The sequence below is a fragment of the Thermobia domestica genome, chromosome 18, assembly GCF_964235325.1.
Source record: "Thermobia domestica chromosome 18, izTheDome1.hap1.1, whole genome shotgun sequence".
In the NCBI taxonomy this organism is placed as follows: Eukaryota; Metazoa; Arthropoda; class Insecta; order Zygentoma; family Lepismatidae; genus Thermobia; species Thermobia domestica.
This window is the reverse complement of record NC_137471.1, coordinates 86390440-86407703: the sequence shown is the minus strand read 5'-3', so window position 1 is coordinate 86407703 and position 17264 is coordinate 86390440. Positions and strand designations below refer to the sequence as shown.

General features: G+C 34.8%; 1 protein-coding gene across 5 annotated transcripts in view; it reads right to left on the bottom strand.

Moving 5' to 3' along the window:
- The window catches only part of LOC145675746 (uncharacterized), a 190565-nt gene extending 182326 nt beyond the window's left edge, over nt 1–8239 (bottom strand). For all 5 annotated transcript variants that reach the window (XR_014129204.1, XR_014129205.1, XM_081746391.1 and 2 more), the window contains exon 1: nt 8008–8239. The gene's annotated coding sequence lies outside the window, so the exon portion shown is untranslated. The remainder of the gene's footprint in view (nt 1–8007) is intronic.
- Between the last annotated feature and the right edge of the window lie 9025 nt (nt 8240–17264).

Sequence of the window (17264 nt, the reverse complement as noted above, 5' to 3'; positions counted from 1 at the left end):
CACTTCAATGAGTCACACACTAAATCAAAGAAAGCAGAAAACAAGTAGAGAATAAAATGACACTTCAATGAGTCACACACTAAATCAAAGAAAGCAGAAAACAAGTAGAGAATAAAATGACACTTCAATGAGTCACACACTAAATCAAAGAAAGCAGAAAACAAGTAGAGAATAAAATGACACTTCAATGAGGCACACACTAAATCAAAGAAAGCAGTGGTGGCTTCTGAGGGAGGACACATCGGTAAAAAATAAACTTTTCTCGCTACCATCTAAGGGAAAGAAAATTTATCTAATATTCTAACAAGAATTAGGACTTCCCTCAAGACTAGCCACTGAAAGAAATGTAAGTGATGTCGCCTTAATTGAAATATTGTGGAACTCAAAACGCTAGAATCACAAGAATTTGATATAACACAGCACATTAATGCAGTGTCTCATTGCATTTCGTTTACAGGGTATATGATTAGTGAATGCTGATGATTTGTAAATGAAATGAAATGAAATCTGTAGTTTAACGTCCCACGATTATGCCCTCTAGGCTGAAGGAGACGACTGATTAATGAAAAGTAGAAGAATACTAAAGAATTGGGGGAAACGAGAATGTGAGAGGAAACGGGAGAACTTCGGGAAAACCCATAGACACCACAAACTCACAGAGACTGATGAGATAGAACCAGGGACCCCTCACACCAGAAGTGGGCATTCTACCACTGAGCCATCGTAACTCTTGATGATTTGAGTAGGATCTAACTTTATGTTATGTTTATGCTAACTGTATTTTATGACTTTTGTTACTTTTTTAACTTTATTATAGCTTTCTGGCAGGTTTACCTAGTCATATAATTGTACTATTTTGAAACTGAAGGTTTAAACTATTTTGATACGTATTTGTAAAATATATTGATATTTTAATAAATATATATATTTTTTCTGTCATTCTTTCCCAGTACTGCCAACATAACTTCACATTAGAGGAATCTTGAATTCAAGATTTTGCTACACTTTCTTTTGAGATTTAACATGAAACGAATCTTGAATAGGTGACTCTTGATGTCACCATAATTTTACCTTGCTGAAGAATTTGATTCTTTAGAGAATTGAGGGTTGTTAGGATCTAGTGTGTTTTTGAACTACTGGATTTATAACTTTGCATTCGTTGAATGATTGACTTATTTAGAAAGTTTGGGGCTGTTAGAAATGAATGTATATTTAAACTGAGAAATGTGTATCTTTTCATTCGTTGAAGTATTGAATTATTTAGAAAATCGTTAAAATTAAGTTCATATTTGAGCTGCGGAATTTATAATTTTGCATTCGTTGAAGTATTGGATTCTTTAGGGAACTGGGAGTTGTTAAAATTGATTTTTGTTTTTGAACTACGGGATTTATAACTTTGCACATGTTGAATGACTGAATTGTTTAGAAAGTCCGGAGCTATAAGCACTGAATGCATATTTGATCTAAGAAATTTGTATCTTTGGATTCACTGAAGTATTGAATTATTTAGAAAATTGTAGGTTGTTAGAATTGAATGTGTTTTTGAACTACAGGATTTATTGCACTTGTTGAATGACTGAATTGTTTAGAAAGTCTTGGGGCTATTAGAACTGAATGTATATTTGAACTAAGAAGTTTGTATCTTTGCATTCGTTGAAGTATTGATTTATTTAGAAAATCGCAGGCTGTTAGAATTAAGTTCATATTTGAACTACGGAATTTATAATTTTGCATTTGTTGAAGTATTTAATTCTTTAGAGATGTGGGGGTTGTTAGAATCGAACGTGTTTTTCGAACTACGGGATTTATAACTTTGCAGCCGTTGAATGACTGACTTGTTTAGAAAATCTGAGGCTGTTAGAACTGAATGTGTATTTGAACTTAGAAATTTGTGTCTGCACTCGTTGAAGTATTGAATTATTTAGAAAATCGCAGGCTGCTAGAATTAAGTTCACATTTGAACTACGGGATTTATAATTTTTCATTTGTTGAAGTATTGGATACTATAGGGGATTGGTCCATATTTGAACAGCGTGGATCTTTCCCAAATTATTCCTGATTCATACACTCTCTTGTCAGTTGAGTGCGGGTAAAGCATTTAGATTATTAAGTCACGGAAGCACACCTAACTATGTGGGTTGTTTATGACTTGTCACCATTTTTGCAAGCCAAGCTATCTTCAGAGTTTACGATAAAAATAATTATGCTTTGAGGCAACAAGGATTGCCTATTGTCATGTCTATTCTTATAAAGATAAACATGTCATTTCTTTTTTCTTATAGTAATAACAACAACAATACTAAAAGATAACGGTTTTTACTTATGCATTGTCAACAATATTATGTAACAGTTTGCTAATCTCAAAAAATACTTGAAGAAACCAGTTTGCTACAATTTCATGTAATGTTGAATAGGTATTCTTCCAAGAATTTCACACACTATTTAAAGTGACCTAAATAAACAAAAAGAAAAGTATGTGTTATTTACTTCTAATTGATAAGGTAACTGGGTAACGACCTCATACTTAATTTCTATGGTTGAAATGTACTCATGTCTATCATGTCCTATGAAGCATTTCTATCCAGTATTATAAGTAATATCGACCAAGAGACGAGACGAGACGAGACGTAAGATTTTTTGGCCTTGTCTCGTCTCGTTTCTTCCTCTTCTCGTCCTCGTTTCGCTTTGTAAGTTTATATACAAAATTTTTACTTGATTTTTTTTTCTTAATTTGATCCAGAAGTTATCACAATCCTTCTGCGTTACAAGAGGTCCTCGAATGGTGTGGTATAACAATATTTAAACCACATATATTATTGGAGTATAGGTATTGTATAACGACTTACGTATCTTTAAACATTGACAAATGCTCTTCATTGTGTTTGTACAATTATTTAATTTGTTTATAGTTTCTATACTGTAAATCATGCAACACTAAAACAGTTGGCGATCTAAGACTTGGGTGGACTAGTGTTGTCCACGAGATTCGTAAAGATTTATCGTCTCGTCTTGGAAACGAGACGGAATAGTCAAAGTAACTCGTCTCGTACGTGCGACATTATTTGCGAGTGGAGGTTTCTCGAGGGGGCGCGGTGGCTCAGTGGTAGAGTGTTCACCTCCGGTGCTTGGGGTCCCTGGTTTGATCCCAGCTCTCGTCGTGTGGACTTTGTGATGGACAAACATCGTGCTCGTGGGTTTTCTCGGAGTTCTCCCACTTCTTTCATTCCACCATTTTATTCATTTCTAATCTTCACCGTCTCCTTTAGCCTAACTGGCATAACGTGGGACGTAAAACAGATTTCATTTCATTTCATTTGGAGGTTTCTCGGAATCCTCCATTCTTTTTTCTTCATTATTCACTCGCATCTTTTATTATTTGTTTGCTTAAGTCTATTGTGCATAGCGAACGGTTGGAGATATTCTATACTCGCTGCAAGCTCCTTCGTGGCTAAGCGGTTAGAGTATGCGACTTTGGCGTGGGATACTCGGGTTCAACTCCCGGCGGGAGTTCATGTGGTTCGGATTCTTCGTTAATCAGAAGGTCCACGTCTTATGTAGCCTCGCTGCTGAAAGGAACGTTAAACTCAAAATCAACTCAACTCAACTCTATACTCACTTAGACTTTTCCTATACGAGAAACTTGTCCCACTCAATTTACATGTCTTGACTGTCGTGTGTGTTGATATTTGACACTTTCAGCTGAGTGGAACTTGTTATTGATGGGAGAGAGAGAAATGTAGTGAAGAATGCTAATCTATGAAATGTTTTCTCCCCTATTGAACTCTATGCACTTTCTCATTGGTTCTCCGTAGCTCAACTAATTATTTTCTCTAATCTTCTCCACATTCACATTTCGTAAAAAAAAACTAGTCTTTTTCGTCGATTTAGAGTATGAATGGCCATGATTCTATCCCGTCGAGTACTACACACCAAAAGAAACGTTGCATGGATCTTTTTCTTGCCTGTAGAGCTGCCTACGACACAAGACTTGAACTGTCTCGTCTCGAAAAAAAAAAGATGTCCTAACAGTGATCTCATATTCGAAAGTGTATCTGTTTCCTGGGTAACTCTGTTTCTTTTTTTCAATACCGTTGCCCATGATGTAAGAAATGTTTTATCTTGTTAATTCGAGACGAGATGGAAACTAGAATTCTCGTTTACGTTCTCGAGACGAAAAATTTTATGAGTCTCGTGGGCACCACTAGTTTACCCATGACTTAGATCTCAACACTGTTTCATTGTTACTTGAGTCATTGCATGAAACTATAAATTGATAAAGAAATTATACGAATTTCAGTTTAACGTTCCACGTATATCCCTATTTGGCTAAGGGGGACTATGATTAAAGCAAGTGAATGATGACAGAGGAATTAGTAGAATGAGAATGTGGGAGGAAACGGGAGTACCCCCAGAAAAAAAACACGGAAAATATCCTGGAATCGAACCAGGAATCCTATGTATCAGAGGTTAGCACTCTACCACTGAGCCACCATGCCTCCTAAGGGATTATGCAAATACAATGAACATTAAAGATATGCAATTCATTCCACAATATATTCCATTAATAAATAGAGTTTAAATGTTGTTACCCACACTTATTGTGGACATTTCGTAACGCGGAAGGTTTCTGATAACTTCTAAATGAAATTAAGGGGGGAAAATCAGGCATAAATTTTCTGCATAAGCTTACGAAATGAGACGAAATTTTTCATGAATCAAGACGAAACTTGATTTCTACAAAGTTTAGAGATGTAACGAAAAAACATATTTCTCTTATTGTTTGTCTCGTGTACAACCCTACTTTTTTTATTCAAAACCACAAAATATCCACTTTTCTTCTCAGTATAGATTTTAAAAAAATAATGTCTAATAAGAACACCAGAGCTTTCAAATAAAAGGAGAGGGATACATTACACTACTATGTACTTTACTTTTGTATATCAACTAATATGTTACATGAAATACCGTTATCCCATAAGTAATCGGTCAGGAAGCAAAATTAATAATATCGCTTTAAGAGCACGTACCATGATCGACAGAATTTTGCCTTTATATACGGCAAAACGAACCAAAAGAATGAATACGTTCTTATTTAGAGTGACTCATCTAAAAGTTCTCTTTGTGGTTGGTTGTCTTCTGATCAGATCAGAAACTGGACAGGAAAAGGGGTCAGTTTGGTCTTGACCCGCGTAATCACTCTACTATTGTTCTTATTTAGCAGTGCTTACACATGAAAAGTGCCCATGTCATGAAAATATCATGATCTGTGAATGTCCGTTGTGCCTCCTATAGCAGCCATTTTAAACTCACTTCATTTCATATATCAAAGTCGAAGATAAAAAGATTTAGCTGCAGTCAGTAACCTTTAAACGCTCAGCTTGAGGTCAGTTGCTTGCCATATGAAGGGATAATGAATGCATTCCAATTAATAGCAATAATAATAATAATAATAATAATAATAATAATAATAATAATAATAATAATAATAATAATAATAATAATAATAAATGGGTCGAGAAATATCAGGAGTCTCGTGGACAACACTAGTTCGCTCATGTCTTGTAGATCTAGTTGTTTTCGTGTTACATGATTCGATTGATTGATTGATTTTTTCAATTTCACGTCCCTTTAGCAGCGAAGCTATATGAGACGGGACCTACTGATTAACGTCGAATCCGAACGACATGAGCTCCTGCCGGGAATAGAACCCAGGTCCCCCACGCCAAAGGCGAGTACGCTAACCACTCAGCCACGAAAGAGCTGTGTTACATGATTCGTATATAAAAACTATAAATTGATAACGTGATTGTACGAACACAATGAAGAGTATTTATCAACGTTTAAAGATATGCAAGTCGTAAACAATATACTCCAATAATAAATATGGGAATACAGTGGCTCAGTGGTCAAGCGTTTATCTCTTGTGCGTGAGGTTCCTGGTTCGACCTCAGGCCAAGTAAGTTTGTGGTGGACAATATTGTGTATGTAGGTTTTCTCGGAGTATTTCCGCTTTCTCTTATTTTCTCATTCCCCAATTCTTCCATCATCATTCACTTGCTTTAATAATCATCTCGCTTAGCCTAAAGCGCACAATTGTGGGACGTTAAACAATTTCCAATAATAAACATGGCTTAAATATTGTCATATCTCACCCTTCGTGAGTCTCGTTTGATGTGGAAGAATTTTCATAACATCTAGATGATATTTTTAAAAAATGTCAGGTCATATTTATAATTGTTGTAAAAAAATTTACAGAACAAGACAAAACGAGAAACGTTATTCGAGAATCGAGACATGACGGTACTTCCACAAAATTTACGAGACGAGACGAGAAAATTATATGTCTCGTCTCGTGTCGTAGACAACACTGCGAATGGTAATTCAATGACAGCACGTTAGCTTATGATAGAGGACTCACCTCTAATGTGATTGGTCACTAGTTCATCCTAAGCCATGCGGGTTTGTGGTAGAGATGACCACATTTTTTTTTCGAAAAATGAATTTATCGAAAATGGAAAAACGAAAAAGTGAAATTTTTCCGGAAAACGAAAAACGATATTTTTTCGAAAAGCGATTTTTTTCGGAAAAAAACAAAACTAAAAATCGAAAAAAACAATTTTTTCGAAAATCGGAAAACAGATTTTCGGAAAAAGGTCATCCCTACTTTATAGTGGACAATATCGTGTCCATTTTTTAAAGATGTGTTTTTGTAATGTGGATTTATTACTCGCAAAAAGTAATTACGTGCAGACTAAGAAAAAAGCATTTTATTCAAGTTTTATGTTTGAATGTATTAGTACATTCCTCCCACATTCACACGCTATCAATTATTTCATAACCATTTTCATTCATTGATGACCCGACTCATTTTGCTTAAAGGCATAAGCGTCGGACATTAAAGTAGCCATTTCATTCATTTCATGTCAATTCGACCCCTACTCGCTACGAAAACTGGTAGCCATGTATTTTATATGCTAATTTTATACACTTGAAATAAACTAAATGTCTGCATGTGCATGGGTAGGATAGGATGAATGTGCATGTGTATGGGTCTGTATGTGCATGGCCAACACGAGAGGTGATTTTAAAAGTTCTAAACCGTAGTTCGAATTCGAAATATGTTTCTGACTTTCAGCCTGGGCGCATCTAAATATATAAATATTACAACAGGGTCCGAAAACGAAACGTGATAATTTCAGGTATTTAACTTCCGATACATAATTGTTTCTTCTATAATGATGAACAAATTTTGAGATACGTTTAAAATTGTCGTTGCTTACGAAACGAGAAATTTCTCGTCACGAAACTGAGATGAGAGTCGAGATGAAAAGTAGCTTTTAAAAAAAATGAGACAAGACGAGAAATTTCATTAATGTTGCCCATTTCATTAGAAATTTCATGGGCAACACTAGTTCACCCAAATCTCCTAGATCTCAAACACTGTTTTACTCTTACACCATACATAGTATAAAAACTAAATTGATGAAATAATTGTACGAATACAGTGATAGCCATTGATCAACATACAATAGATACGCTAGTCATTACACAGATTATATTTCAACAATAGATATTCTTTAAATGTTGTTATATCACACCCTTCGTGACCTCTCGTGAAATGAAAGAATTCTGATAACTTCTAAATTACATTACATAAAAGACCAGGGCATAAATTTTGTACATATTTTTTTAAAATGAGACGTGAAATTTTCGAGACAAGACGATAAAAAATTCTTAACGAATTGAGACGAGACGAGGCGAGACGAGAACTGCTTCTTGTCTCGTCTCGTTTCATGGGAGACACTATTTGAAATATAACGTGGCTGAAAGTGACTAATGTTTTCAAATTCATGGCCCAGTTTGGCCCAAATACCAAGTTGTCCCGTACAGAACTCTACAAGAAATACTGTTTCTTTTGAGTTCTCTTTTCAGATACCAAATAATGATTTTTTTCTTTTAAACTTGGTATCTGGGTTGAAGAAGAAGAAGAACTTAAAAGATACACACCTCTCCTTCGTTCAAGAAGTTCCGTTTTTCGTTTCGTTCTATGTCTTTGCTTTCCCCTCTAAACATCCTCCATCTGCATATGTGCGAGAGAGAGAAAAAGAGTCACTGCTTAGATGTTTCTCGTGAGAAGCACATATGTCGTACAGGAAGCACTAAAGATGACTGAAGAAGGTATTAACAACGGTATTATGTAGGCAAGGAGAGTAGACGGTATATAAGTTCCGTTCTTTCTTATTTGATGAACTGTGTGGTGTGGTGTGATGTTAGGTCATGCAGGGAAATTGTATGCTAAATGGGTTAGTGAGGGGAGAGGAACCTACCTTAATCTTAATAAGAGAATACGATTGTAATAGGAACGAAGGAGAAAAAAAAATAGTTTAAAATCCATGGGAAAAAGGATGCTGGATTGGCTCGTAAGAAGAACCTGTGCATATAGGAAAGCAACATGCAAAATAGACCGTAAACCAAATAACGGGAAGTATTCAAAGGGGTGAGCGAGATTGGGTTTTCTGCTTAGGTTATTCTGATGAGGGGGTATGCAAAGTGGCTGTAACTTCTTCTTCCTTAACTGGAACGAAGAAGGGATAAAGGATTTTTTTTCTTACTTAATTCGACAGAGACGCTGCTGTTGTGGTTATTCTATAAGGTCTGTGAGGGAGATGATAGAATTCTTTCTTAGTCGGTGGTTGTGGAGAAAGGGGTACCTCAGGGAGTCTTACAAGACCCTAGCTGATGATGTATGCACCGTATGCAAAGCAGAAACACACAAAAAATATTAAGAGAGAAGAAGAACTTAAAAAAAAAAGAAAAACTCTTGCCGCCATCACAGCCCACAGATGGTCCAGGTGTATCTTCTACCATAACCCCAAAGACTAGGTAGCCAGCAAACCTGGTCGCCCGTCTATCTACCCCTTTCCTTCCACAATCAACCCTTCAAGGTCTTTCGTGGTAGCGAATGACTACACGGAGAGAGACTTGGCGGCTAAGGAAGGGGTAAAATAAGTGAAAAGACCTCCAAAAGATCAGCAAAAACAACAACTTGTGGAAAAAGATTGGCCGCAGTTGTCTTTACAATAATCTTTTAGACAGAATTCTTCAAGATTTTGAAGAACTAAAACATAGCAGACATACCTGGATGTGATATTTTAAGAGGCATTTGTTGGTGATGGAAATAAGGGGGGTGTATATATATATATATATATATATATATATATATATATATATATATATATATATATATATATATATATATATATATATATATATATATATCGGGCGGGGCTGGAAGATAGATTAGTCACCCTGGATAAAATAAGAAAAGATTTTGGCGTGATATATGTTTTTGTAATTCTTTTTCTAATATATCTGAATATGTACGCATTAGATAGACGATTTATGCATGGTCAGACAGGGCGAAAATGGAAGGGAATCAAAGGGTTACTTAAAGAAGAAGGCAGAATCTTTCGATGGAACCAATTTTCTCAGGCTATGCTACAAATTCGTCCATTAAAAAAAAATAACTATGCAGACGAGGTCCTATTTTTTATCGGTATAATTCACTCCTTCTTTGCCTACCGACCTTTCTAACACTCCCGCATCAGGTCAGATTGCCCTGATTTTTTTTTTTTTATATCATATGCAAACTGATCTACATATTCAAAAGCCGAGCAATAATGTGTGGGCCGGGCCGGGGATTCATTTTTTTTTTCTACCTCAACATCTCGCGGGAGATTCTTGTGAAGTTGGTTCCACGATCTTCAAGAGTTTTGAGGTTCCTCCGTTGTTCTTTGTATATATTACCCATCAGAACGGCGAAAGAAATATACATATATTACCTTTGGTGATGTAGGCTGGAAGAAGAGGGAGTGAAAAAAAATGGACAAGAATGTTGGGTACAATACAATGGTAATCCTGAGAAGGGAGTATGTAAAAAAGGGCAGCGTAGAACGGGCAACTCTACGATGGAAGAGCATTTTTTTTCTTCCAGCTTTCTCTGGGTGATAATTGGTCAGGTGTGTGAGGATGTAGGTTGTTAGCATATTCAGAAGAGAGATGGGGAGAACTATGCATTCACACGCAAATAGACATGCTTTTTTTTTTTTTTAACTACTACTTCTCGAAGGACACGATAGTGTAGAACCATGGGAAATTTGACCAACTTCGACTTGATTCAAAAAAGGGTAGTTAGCTCTGATGGAAGTAATGGACCTCCAACCCAGGTAAACAGGAATACATTAACCCCTTTACGCACTAAAAAATAGACTTCGGGAGGCCAAGATGATTTGAATTCACTTCACATTTGTATATAATCTGCATACGGTGACCATATATATTGAATACGAGAAGGAGGGTTTTCTAAGGAACAGAAGCAGTGGCTGAAGGAACTAATAATACAAGTAGAGACCCGCAAAAAATAGTAAAGGGTTTATTGTCACTGTTTTTCCTGGATGGCACAGGTTATTTCCCAAGCCTGTTTTGAATACGTTTATATATTGAGATTGTATGCAAAAATGACTGGAGAATAAAGATAGGGAAATATATGCTTAATAATGAGGCTGCAAGAAACAGTATACACCTATTGGAAGGGGGGAAAAGGAATGGTATGAAAGGCAAGAAGAGGACATGGGAAAATTTAACTGATGTATTTGTGCAGTGTCATCCTTGGAAATCTTCACCTGTCCGTGAAACTTTACAGCATATAGAATGTCTAGTTGTGAAGAAAGTTCATATGCAGAATAGTCTAACTGTGGACACTGAAAATAAGCCAGAATTTCCGTTAGATCTTTTACAATAGTAAATAATAATAATGAAAAGAAGGGTTAAACATACGTAAAAATTCTTGCATATATGCTAATTTTCTTTATAAAGTTCCTTTTTCTTGTTTGGGTGTACGATTTGGGAGACGCCAATATGCAAAAGAAAGGGAATCTCTTCATATTTATTGTCTGATATCAGAAGCAACTGAAAGAATCTTATTCAGATGACAAGTAATGGTACAGCAGAAACGGAACTGATAGGAAGAAGTTCTCACATTCATGTATTCGTTATTTCCAAACTTCGAAGAACCAAACGAAGGAATGATAGCTTTCTTGCGGAAAGCCATCTGCTATCGATGAAAGATAAACGAACTTTTTTTTTTTAAATATAGAAAACCGTTGCAATGCTAGACCAAAGAAAGATTTATAGATAGAATGTATTATTTGTCTTACTTGTGTATTGTGTCTGATAACTAAAGAAAATACGTTAGTTCTTGAATTTCTGAGCATTCGCTTCCAGTTGATCCATGGTTTGAGTGAAAACTTTAAATAGATCTTTCCGATTCTATGAATCAGTATCATTCAGTTTGGAATATTCCTCACACAACGTATATTCTCAGTGCATAGTAATGTATTTTCCGTTAATTTAAAAAAAAAAAAAAAAATCCATGAATGTCTCTGTATACTATATAGTACATCTCTAACAAATTTGTCTATATTGGACCTTATTTTATCCGTTAGTATTAATATTAATAACGTCTGATATCAGTAATAAATAATACCAAAGCCGTACAAAAGAGATGAATTGATAGAAAATAAAACACAAAGCATATTCTTTACATGCGTATTGTGTGTTTCGGTATGATTCTTATAAAATGTTCTTTGTCAAATTGTAATAAAATCTTTCTTAGTTAGTTAAATATTTAGCTTTGAAAAATTCCGTTGATAAATTTGCACTACGTAACGCTTTTTATTGATTTTATGTTATCACTATTTCACTGCATCTAGTAAAAATATTACTATGATAGTTAAATAAAACTAGGCAACACTATAAAACTCGGAACTTTTCCTGGAGAGGAGTCCCTGTTAAAATATGAAATAGGCGGTTTGAGTCTCCCTACAACTTAAAACCTTAATAAATATTATTATTACTTCTAGGAGCCCCAGTTGGGGTTTTATTGAGGTAGGGCCAAGGTTGCACTTATACTTCGTCTTACGGAAATATATTTTCTTCAGATAATGGGGCAGTAGCTAAATTTTAAATATTTTCAGTTCTTTTGGAAATAGTTTGGTGGGCACATTCTATGCATCACAAGTTAAATTAAAGGGATAATATTTGACATAACTTAAAATCTTAAAAAAAAATTATATATATATATATATATATATATATATATATATATATATATATATATATATATATATATATATAGATAGATAGATAGATATAGATATAGATATAGATATAGATATACATATATGTATAGATATAGATATAGATATAGATATAGATATATAGATATAGATATATATTATTATTGGGGGCCCTAGTAAACATTTTCCTAAAATGGGCTCAGATCACATTTTTGCTCTATTTAAGATATTTTTGTTGTTCTTGATTTTGTTTTTGGGATGTGGTGAACCTATTCCATGCTTTTATTTATACATTTAACTGCGTATTGTACAACGTAGAGCTTAAATGGGGGCAGTTGCTGCCTGCCTCCCAAAAGCTATGGTTTTAGAAGCACGTTTACACTTTGTTATCGTAAAAGTCCTAATTTCGCCGTTACCGTAAATGTACGGAAGCTACCTTCATCCGCCTTTTGTAATGGCGGTAATAATAGGTCAAATTAGTTATTTATTGAACACATACAGCGAATGGCCGTAAGTGTGCTCAAGGGAGTACAGGAAATAGGCTATAACAAAAGAGATTACAATAGTAGAAGTAACACAAATAAAACGATACAGATAACACAACTAGGGATGGCCAATTCCGGAATTTTTACTTTCTAGAATCCGGAAAGTAAAATCGAAAAAAATCCGAATTTCGGAAAAATTCCGGAATTTTTCTGAATTCCGAAATTTTCTAAATTCCGGAATTTTTCCGACATCCGGATTTCCGGTAAGTGCCCATGTGTATTGGATCCTACAGTATGCTGTAGGTCCACGTCTCATATACGCATATAAGGACGTTAAACTTCAAATCTACCAATTCATCAACCAATAATAATGGAAAACTCACTCGTGCTGCTACCGACCGACTATGGCTTGCCATACGGCTTCTAGTAGTGATTATATGATCATCACATCAGTTCCTATTACAGTTATGTCTGTTTTCCTAGGCTAAAATTTGCATAGAAATTCGACTAGAATGGAACCTATTATTACGGTGCTGAATCGATTAAAAAAAAAACAGTTTCTTCATATCGCTTACCGTACTGATTTTGCTCTGATACCTGTCGAGAGACAGACAGACAAACGGACGAATATAGCCGTTCTACATGACTTCCAATACTTGTGCATAGCATAGTTTCTAAGCCTAAAAATTGTAAATTTATGAAGTGATTGTACGAACATAATGAAGTTCGTTTATGAACATCTAAATATATGCAAGTCATTACACAATATACTTCAATCATAAATATGGTTTAAATGCTGTTATATCATATCTCTCGTTGACCTCTCGTGATGCGGAAGGATTCTGATAACTTCTAGCCAAAATTAAGAAAAAAATCGTGTGTTAAAAAATTTGTACATTAATTTACAAATTGGGATTATAAAGAATCCGAGTTTAAGAATCGAGACGAGATGGAACTTCTTTAAAATTCACCAGACGAAACAAGAAAACTTTATTTTTTATCTCGTGGGCAACGCGTCTTGCAGAGGTGAACCTAAGATATTTCAGGAGTGTGTGATACTTTTTTTTTCAGAACACACCGTTATCTTAGGGTATTGTTTCTTCATACTATAGTTCAAATCATTTTAGTGATATTTGTTGATCTGAGAAGATTACAGGACGAGCTCTGGCAAAAACTTCTCATATAATAAGTATGAGGCCTAAGACAGCAACAAATGAGAGAAATGATCCTGATTTGATACTATGTTTCACGTGGTATAGGCGTCGAGGTAATCAGAATAACGTCGAGGTATACCTCTTAATACTACGAAGTATTGACAAGGGAAGTTGGAAGAAAGCACTCGTCTGCAGAGAAACTAAGCATGCCATTTGAAAGACCAAATCGTGCTGATTACAACAAACTAATAAAATTCCTATACGGTTGAGAAGTTTTCTAGATATTCAACGCTAAATCCACGATTTGCACACGATTTATACAACCATTTGATGTGTTTGGATTCCGACCAATCAAAGATTATGGCAGAAGATTTGTATATAGTATGAAACTTCTTCATCCGGACGTTATGATATACCAACGAAATAATCAAATAAAGTTCATGTTCATGCTAATGAATCAGTTCCCATCATCACGATCATTGGATTGTTTCAGTTTGCGTTCCACAAGGCAGGTTACCGAACAAATTATATACCTTTTAAATCATCTGTCAAATTTGCTTTTCGCTTTGGTTATGCAAACGGTTTCCTTGACGGATGCAACTCAATTGCACATATGAAATGTTCATGGTGCAAGGAAGTCTTTTGTTTGCGTCATTTCTCCATAGAACACAAGAACAACAGTGATTAATTTTCATCTCTAACCTATCATTATTGTGAACAGTATAATGACTAATTTTAACTAACAAACCCGTTAGTTATTGCAAAATATGTTTTCTTTTTCTTTTTTTGTTATCTCCGATAGATTTCAATTTGTACGTCAATATTCGTTGCTAATAATGTACTTAACACGTTTAAATGTGCATGTGATCATTTCTTATAAACTTCCAAGAAGAATCTCTCGAACAGTTCTTAACAGTACAGGAATGTTGTTAGCTTGTAATCAGCATGAATTGGTCCTTCAAATGGCATGCTTAGTTTCTCTACAGGCGAGTGCTTTCTCTCGAGCTTCCCTCGTGAATGAAGAATATAATATTTACTCCTATAAATATAGCTAGGAATGAATTTTTAATCATGTTGGGCTTATTGTTGTTTTCTCTAAATAGAGAAAATCTGATAATGCTATAGTAGCAAATACTACCCCTATAGATAGTATATCTACGCAATAAATATCATGGAGAACAATATCTAGTGATGAATTTGCTAGTATTACTCCTGTGAGACCACCTACTGTGAATAAGAAAATAAATCCTAGAGTTCATAGGCTTGAGGAGGAGTAAGTTATTTGTGCACCATCGAGGGTAGCAATTCATCTTATTTTTATATTTCGGGGAACGGGACCTATATCTCCGAACCCCTGGATTCACCCCTTATGAATGACAGTTTTTACTTTTTCATTACATGAGTTACGATAAGTCATTAATCTTTTTCTATTAAATTAAAGAAGACCAAACCTTAATGTACAGTTAAAAATTACTTGTGCAGTGAAATGCAGCATGTTTCCTTTCAATATTTAAAAGCAAATGACACCAGTGCATACAATGACATACTTCATATACTTTGTTTATTAGTCTTTTCTCGAGTTCTATGTATCTCGATAGTTTCTGTTAGAAGATTTTGATTTTCCACAAATGTCTCCCATTTGAGCTATTCTGGATTTTATATTTTATCTGCGCAGATTGTTATTTTATTTCCTAAGTAACCATTCTCTGTTCTTGTTTGGTTGATGAAGTTTAACATTCATTTCCAGAACCGAGATTATGTGAGACTTACTTTTAGGGTAGAATTCGAATTACTGTAATGTGTTCAAATTTCATTGCTCTTCCACCAAGAGTCGAACCCGGGACTATATGCAATAATAATAATAAAAGATTACACATTAAGTAAAAGATTTCTTCAGTTTCAGACATAGTATGTAAAGTTTCTCTTCATTCCAGACACATTAAGTAAAGACTTTCTTCAGTTTCAGACACATTATGTAAAGGTTTCTTCATTTTCAGATACATTAAGTAAAAGTTTTCTTGAGTTTTAGACACAGTACGTAAAGATTTTCTTCATTTCCAAACCCATTAAGTAAAACTTTTCTTCAGTTTCTTGAGTTTCAGACACATATAAAGGTTTCTTCAGTTTCAGACACATTTTATAAAGATTTTCTTCATTTTCAGACACATTAAGTAAAAGTTTTATTCAATTTCAGACACATTATGTAAAGTTTTCTTCATTTCTAGGCACATTATAAGTAAAGATTTTCTTTAGTTTCAGACACATTATCTAATGATTTTCTTCATTGTCAGGCACAAAGGTTTTGTTCAGTTTTAGACACATTGCGAAAAGTTTTTATTGAGTTTCAGACACATTATGAAATTTTTTCTTTGGTTTCAGACACATTATGTAAAGGTTTTCTTCAGTTTCAGACACATTACGGAAAGCTAATCTTAAATTTTCCGTAGACAGCTGCGCCGGTCTCTTAGGTAGTGAGTTTTTTTGATAGAATACTGTATAATCTGTTATATTTTATATTCCACATTCTACAGGATTCTGATTCTATTTTACTTACTTATTAGTATGATATGGCTTATTAAAAAATGTAAATAGTTATAACATGCAAACAGACTTTCAGGTCAGGATGTGAAGTTAGTTAACCACAATGAGTTTGCTGATAGTACACAATCCTGTAGAGATGGGGAGGGGATGGAATTTTCCTCACTTAACATTTTTAAAATAAAATTTCCTTCAAAAAGAAGTTAGGGAGGGGATGAATGAAAAGCACGAATCAGAAGTGTGCAATACAGTAATTCATATGTGTTTAACATGCATTTCACCTGTAATTAGTAGATGAACTAAAGATTAACAATATCTCTAATTCAGCATAGTTTTTTTATTATTATTATTCCCGTGATATGTTCTGATGCTGAGGGAGACGATGATAATGAACGAAAATAGTGGAATGATAGGAAACGGCAGATCCCCTTTTTAAAAAACCACGCACACGGTGCTTGTCCACCACAAAGCTCATTCGGCGCGACCTGATATCGAACCAGGAACTTCGCACACCAAATGTGACTGTTCCACATAGTTTTGTAGTTCAAATGTGTGAACTACAAGTGTCTATATCAATGCATTCTAGTGCGAAGAGTTTTTAAAAATTTAATTTCTGTGTAATCTCGACTTTGACTATGATGATTTGATTTGAGTTTAGCGTTCCTTTCATATCGAGGCTATATGAGACATGGACCTACACCTTAACGTGGGATCCGAACCATATGAGCACTTGCCAGGGTCCCCCACGCCAAAGGCGCGTACGCTAAATGCTTAGTCACGAGAGAGCTCTATGATGATTTCACATCCTGAATTTGTTTTCACATCATGAAACTATGGTAGTCTTCGAAATAAAATACATTCCTGTTGATATATTATAAATTTGAGGCATTTGGGAGCATACACTAATGCTGTGTCATTGACAGAATCCACATTTGATTGTATCTTTACAT